The following is a 5552-nucleotide window of genomic DNA, read 5'->3' as shown; positions in this document are numbered from 1 at the left end:
AGGGAAGGGAAGGGAAGGGAAGGGAAGAAAAGGGAAGGGAAGGGAAGGGAAGGGAAGGGAAGGGAGGGGAGACACAGTGCTTGCTTCCTGGGGACAGGAAGTCAGGCTGGGATCAGTGATGCATCTGAGTGGCAGAGCCTGGCAGTGCTGCAGAAGCTTGGGTTGAGGACACGCATTTTCTTGTCAGCGTCCCAGAAATGCAAGGATGCGTGCCCTCACTGACAACTGCAGCATCTCTCTACAACTCTGAGGAGCATGTCCTCTGTCCCCAACTTTATCAGGGAACTCCATGAGAGTTCTTAAATGTCTAATTCTTTGACTAGTGAGACTTTTCATTGTACAAAAGAAAGATGATTTGTCATTATGTGGAGCCCATCATGCATTCAAAGAGCTCACATTCCAGTCATCTTACCTGGATGCTTTGACAAAAGTCCCTCCTAGATTCGGATCTAAATCCAACCTGTCCCAAAGGCATCACAAAGGATGGCAATGTCTGCTTCACCTTCTCTAGAAATTCCTGAAGTGATTATTCTCAAAATTATACAATCATCAGAGAAGAATCCACTCCAGAAATTAAATGAAGTCATCATCCTAAGAATATGCATTTGGTGTAAGGATACATATTCCAAAAGGAGTACAGCGGTACCTCAGTTCACAAACAGAAGCATTTGTCAAACTCTTGTTTTTGTTTGCAAACCTTATTGTGTGACGAACACAACTGCAGCCACCTTTCCTACAGGAGCAGGAGCATGGCCATCTTTTCCAGCATTGTGGAATGAGTTAAGTTCAGGAACCAAGGTTCCACTGTATTTGACATCTCGCCGTGAATGCTAAGCTGCTTTAATAATACGCATAATTCCTTTCCAGGTTTCTTGTGTTCATGGAGGCGCTTTCCAGGCAGCCTGGTTTCTAGGTAGCCTCAGCGTCAGGAGATGGCCCATGACTTCTGTTCAGTGGCAGCTCTAAAAATCAACAGCCACCCCCTTGGCAAAGCCATCCCGAGAAATCACACGGCCAGGGCCTGCAAGGTGGGGACTGTTTCAGGAAGCAGACACAGCGTTCCGCCGACTGACGCCGTATGTGTCATCGCAGCAGGCACCGCAGGAGGCTGTGGCCAGACACCAGACAGCCAGCCCTGCGTGACAGATTGGCGTATGCTAATGTCCTGAGCACAAGTCACAGGCGAGTCTCGGCCTCACAGAGCCTTTATTGTTCTGCCATGATCACCGCCTTCAACAAAACTACTCGACAGGACCCATTGTATTAGCAGAGATTGGTGGCTTTCTGCGCCTTAGGATGGAAGAAAACCCACCACATACTTGGCATGCCAGAGATACTCACATTTGGAAGTCTGGAGTCCCGCAGTCCCTTCCAAACAGGGCTTCAAACCGTGATGAGTTCCAGGCGACTGGGAGCCTCTGACCGACACTGTAAAGACCTCCAAGCCAGCTTAATGCCAGAGAAGACAGCGTCTCTCCTCCTCTCCTCATTCACTGCTTGGGGTTTTGCCGAATTTCTCGTAATTAACCCTGATATTTGAAGTGTAAGAACCTGTCCATCTACAATCACTTTGAGTTTACCAGTGTTGTCAGACAAGCGTTCAAGATAGGAGTAAATTTCTCAAGCATATGGCCAGAGACTTTCCAAACTTTACAACAGAGTGGCGAAGACGGTGCTTAGATGAATCCTTCCATCCTGTGTGTGTTGGGGGGGTCTTTTCTATTTTGTGGTCATAGTCCGCTTCTTTCTGCGTTCAGCAGTGTCCCTGTGCACTCTGACCCTCGGGGTATGACCCCATTGTCTTCAGTTGTTCACCAGTCTCCTGCTGTCCTGCACGGAAATGAAAAAGAACCTGGGGATATGGCACAAACAGATTTCTAAACTACAGATGAGGGCACAGCTGAAAAGTCAGTCTAGGGACTGGAAGCCTGGTGGGGCACCTGCAAGCATTCATATTCAAACCCCGGAAAATGTCCATTTGTCCACTGTTGGCTTGGCCCTGAGCACCTGCTGACCACAGAAGGGGTACAGTGAGGCCTGACCTCAGGACACCCACCAGCACCTGGGAGGCAGTGGGGCCACTCCTCCATCCTTGGCTACACAGCTGCTGCTGTCGGTTCAGGGCACAATTTCCCTGCTGCTCTCTCTGGTTTGCTGGGTGCCGAAGAGTCGGCGCAGTACCCAACAAGCCCAGGCCCCAACTGCGTGCTTATTCCCAGGAGTCCAGGGTATGGCTGGAGGCTCTGCTTGAACTATGTCCATGTCCTCGTCCATGGGATAAGTCAGCTGGGACCCTGACGAGCTTGACAGCTTCCGACACTAGGGGACACCCTGGGTGTCTAAGTGTGTGCTTCTGCGCCCACTACATCACACATGGGGAAGTGGCTCAGCCTGGGTTTCTTGTGCAGGAGACACACCAGGCGTTAGTGTCTTCACTAGGTGTGGTCAAGAATGCAGTGAATTTTGCTACTAGTGTTACCCAGTGGAAGGCGTGCTGTTAACATACCATGTGTATCTCTGTGTGCCTAATCTGTCAGCCTGACTCTTGGCTCTTCCTTAAAGTCAAAGTGACCGTGGAATGTAAATATTTTGAATGGATTCAGAACATCCAGGCCTCCAGAACAGCACAACTAAGGACCTTTAGGAAAGAGGACTCCAGAGCTGCTTCAGAAAGTAGCAAGAACTACAGTACAAATATGTTCAAAGTCAGGGGAAGTTTCTGAGGGAGATTAATGGCAATGTGACTTTTACTGTAATAATCCCTTTTAAAATTAAGTATTCACCATACTCAATCACACCTCACTGTTATAATTAGGATCTTATTTGGATAAGTACAAACAAGTAAATTATGCCATAGAATGCTATTCTTAACTGTTGTATGGTTTTCTGGTTTGGGGTCAGATCAGTCCCGGTTTATAAATTCCACAATACTCATAATAGGGTGGGCAAGAGATGGGATGAACTGCCTTCTGTTCTGGGGCTGTTGCGGTCACCCCATCACAGCAAAGCAATTGCAGCACTGCAGTCGGGCTCACCGAGACAGTAGTTCCTCTGCAGTAAGGTTGACTGGGTGGAAAAGGTTTGGGGATATGAGACAATAAATCAAGGGCCACCAGAGAACGAGTCCCAGGCAGGGACCTCCAGAGAGGGTCCCAGCCCCTCTGCCAGCTACAGGCTGGGCTCCCCTAGGGGCACCCAGAGGCTCCATGCCAGGACCCTGCAGATCAGCAGCAGCATCAGCTCCTCTGTTCTTCCCAGACAGGCCTTTGTCTAAGACCCACAGGCCTCTCTTTCTCTTTTCAGCTTTTCTTTTTCCTTAGTTTTAATTTGTAAGCTCACTTGTGTTTTCAGGACCAAGCAAACCTCAAATCCTTCAAGTCCCTAATAAGTACCAGGGTTCTCTTCTCTGCTGTACCCTGTGGGTTCCTGGCCCACTTTATTCATGACAACGTGGAGACCATCTCTCCTCACCGTGCTCAGGCAGACAAATGGCAATGCCAAGAATCACAGAGACTTCTGCCTGCAGAGGGTTGCAGCAAGGAGCATGCAAAGCAGCACCAGCCCAAGGTGTGGCCCGGGTTCCTAATCAGTACTGACCCTCCTGCATGACATTAATGGGAAAGACAGGGGCAGTGAGCCCAGGCTTAGAATACTCTGCCTGTGGAGACAAACAAGCCACGGGCTGGAGGAACCAGAATTGCATTTCAGGTGAGTATAAAGACAAGGAAATGTCCTAAATGGTGACCGGCCAGGTGCCCGTAAGCCATGAGTCATGGAGATGCTCAAGGTGTTGCCTTGAGGGAAGGAACTTCTGCAGGGAGCTGCTGTTGCAAGTGCTTCAGGCCCAAGTCCCCCACTGCGTAGGGGGCTGAGAGAAAGTGGGTGTTCAGTTCTAAAGGGCTCAGAAGCAGGTGATGTTTTCCAGCTCTTTGCAGACAAAAGACATGCCACAAAATGCACCAGGCTGTAGAGTTAGCACTCCTATTTGATGGTCACGGTGACCATGAGGCCAAAAGAGCAGCCTGAGGGGCCTTCAGCCTGTGGACTGAGCGTCCTGGACTGAATCCCCCAAGCCCACCCACCCTGGGTGCTAACAGAGAGGACACAGCCACCAGCAGGCTCTAGGAGGATTCTGGGAAGAGGAAATCTCCATTGTGGTTGGTGACCAGGTACCGGGGGCTAGGTAGATATGGATTCCATCACCCAGAGTGAGACCACAGAGACAAGACTGATTCTTCTACAAGGAGACATACAGATGGGGCAACTCTTCTCAGGCATTGCAGGTTCTGGGCTGGGGGGTACACGCAAAGAACACTATGCAGCTGACAGGAGAAGAGGACTGGCAGAAAAGAGCCGCAAGCTGGAGGCGAGACCCAGAGCTGAGGCCGGGAGATGGGAAGGCGGATAGAGAGTAGGAAGAACCAGGAGACAGAAGAAGGGCTGAGACGGACATGGGCATGGACGGACAGGACTCTGGAGGCAGCTGGAAACTGGCTTGTCTGGAGGGGGAGGCCAGTCCCCAGTCTGTGCTGATCTTGTCATTTCAGGTGATCTTCAAAGCAGCTCACAGTCAGCAGGCATCGCTAGCCCCTGGAAAATGAGAGAAGGCCCAAGGACTCACCTGAGCTACCTGAGTTGTGACGGGCACTGTGGACAGACCACGGCCTCGGGATGTGCAGTCACGGTAAACTCAGGATTTCAATGGAAGAGCTGTGCCTTACGTCCACGCTGGCAAGAAGAAATGAAGGTCAGCAAGTCCGAGTGCACGCCCAGTCTGTGTCAGGACCTTGGAGGGGTTTCTGGAGCAGGTTCCCATTTTCAGTGCAATTCGGAGGCAGTGAGCAAGCCCAGGGGACAGGGAGGGGAGCTGCCCCCAGCTGTGCGTCCTGAGCTCCTCTCTGGGTAATGATCCTCTGCACATCCCGTGGGCTGCCATGGACTGGGCCAGGGACCACAGCCTATCCAGAGGGCACTGCCTCACTGCCCCAGCCACCACCCAGGAAGCAGGGTCCCTTATCAGAACAAGCTCAGTAAAATATTTCTATCTTTCTGCCTCGCAACCATCTGGACCCTTATCAAATCTTCAGGGGAAGGTTCAGGAAGTAGCTCTAACACCAGCCATTTGTAGCGGAGGGCTGTGCTACCTGTCAGTGTTTGCCTTATTATTCACCGCACTTGTGTTTGTCATTTCCTGTGTGTGTTAGGGTTACAGCCTGCAATTTCCACCAATCATGCTCATTATTTAAATGAGACAAATGGGCTGTTGTCAGGGAACGTGATCTGGGTGACATGATTATTCTGACCTAGTGTAAATGTCATGACCTGTCTTGGGTTTCCAGAGGCGAGAGAAAGCGGCAGGCCGCTGAGGTGACAGGAGTCTCTCCATAAATCAAGCAACCCAGACGTTATGATAACTTTTATTAAAGAGCAAATGGATTTCTTGACATTAGGCTTTTATACATTCCAGCCGGCAAATGTAAATGCGGCTGCTTTCCCCCAAAGAGATAAAACCGGTTCAGCTCCTGTGCGGAGAGGAGGGAAATGATACTCAA

At 50.5% G+C, this 5552-nt stretch overlaps 1 long non-coding RNA gene across 2 annotated transcripts in view; it reads right to left on the bottom strand.

Annotated features, from left to right (window-relative positions):
• Positions 1–5149, bottom strand: part of LOC102012879 — a 20566-nt gene extending 15417 nt beyond the window's left edge. For both annotated transcript variants that reach the window (XR_001231540.1, XR_264288.2), the window contains exons 1-2: positions 4622–5149; positions 1342–1830 (exon numbers count right to left, since the gene is read on the bottom strand). This is a non-coding gene — a long non-coding RNA (uncharacterized LOC102012879). The remainder of the gene's footprint in view (positions 1–1341; positions 1831–4621) is intronic.
• Between the last annotated feature and the right edge of the window lie 403 nt (positions 5150–5552).

The sequence above is a fragment of the Chinchilla lanigera genome, unplaced genomic scaffold (assembly GCF_000276665.1).
Source record: "Chinchilla lanigera isolate Chin_1 unplaced genomic scaffold, ChiLan1.0 scaffold00103, whole genome shotgun sequence".
Classification (NCBI taxonomy): domain Eukaryota; kingdom Metazoa; phylum Chordata; class Mammalia; order Rodentia; family Chinchillidae; genus Chinchilla; species Chinchilla lanigera.
Note: the sequence above shows the minus strand (reverse complement) of the source record. Positions and strands in the feature narration are given on the sequence as shown.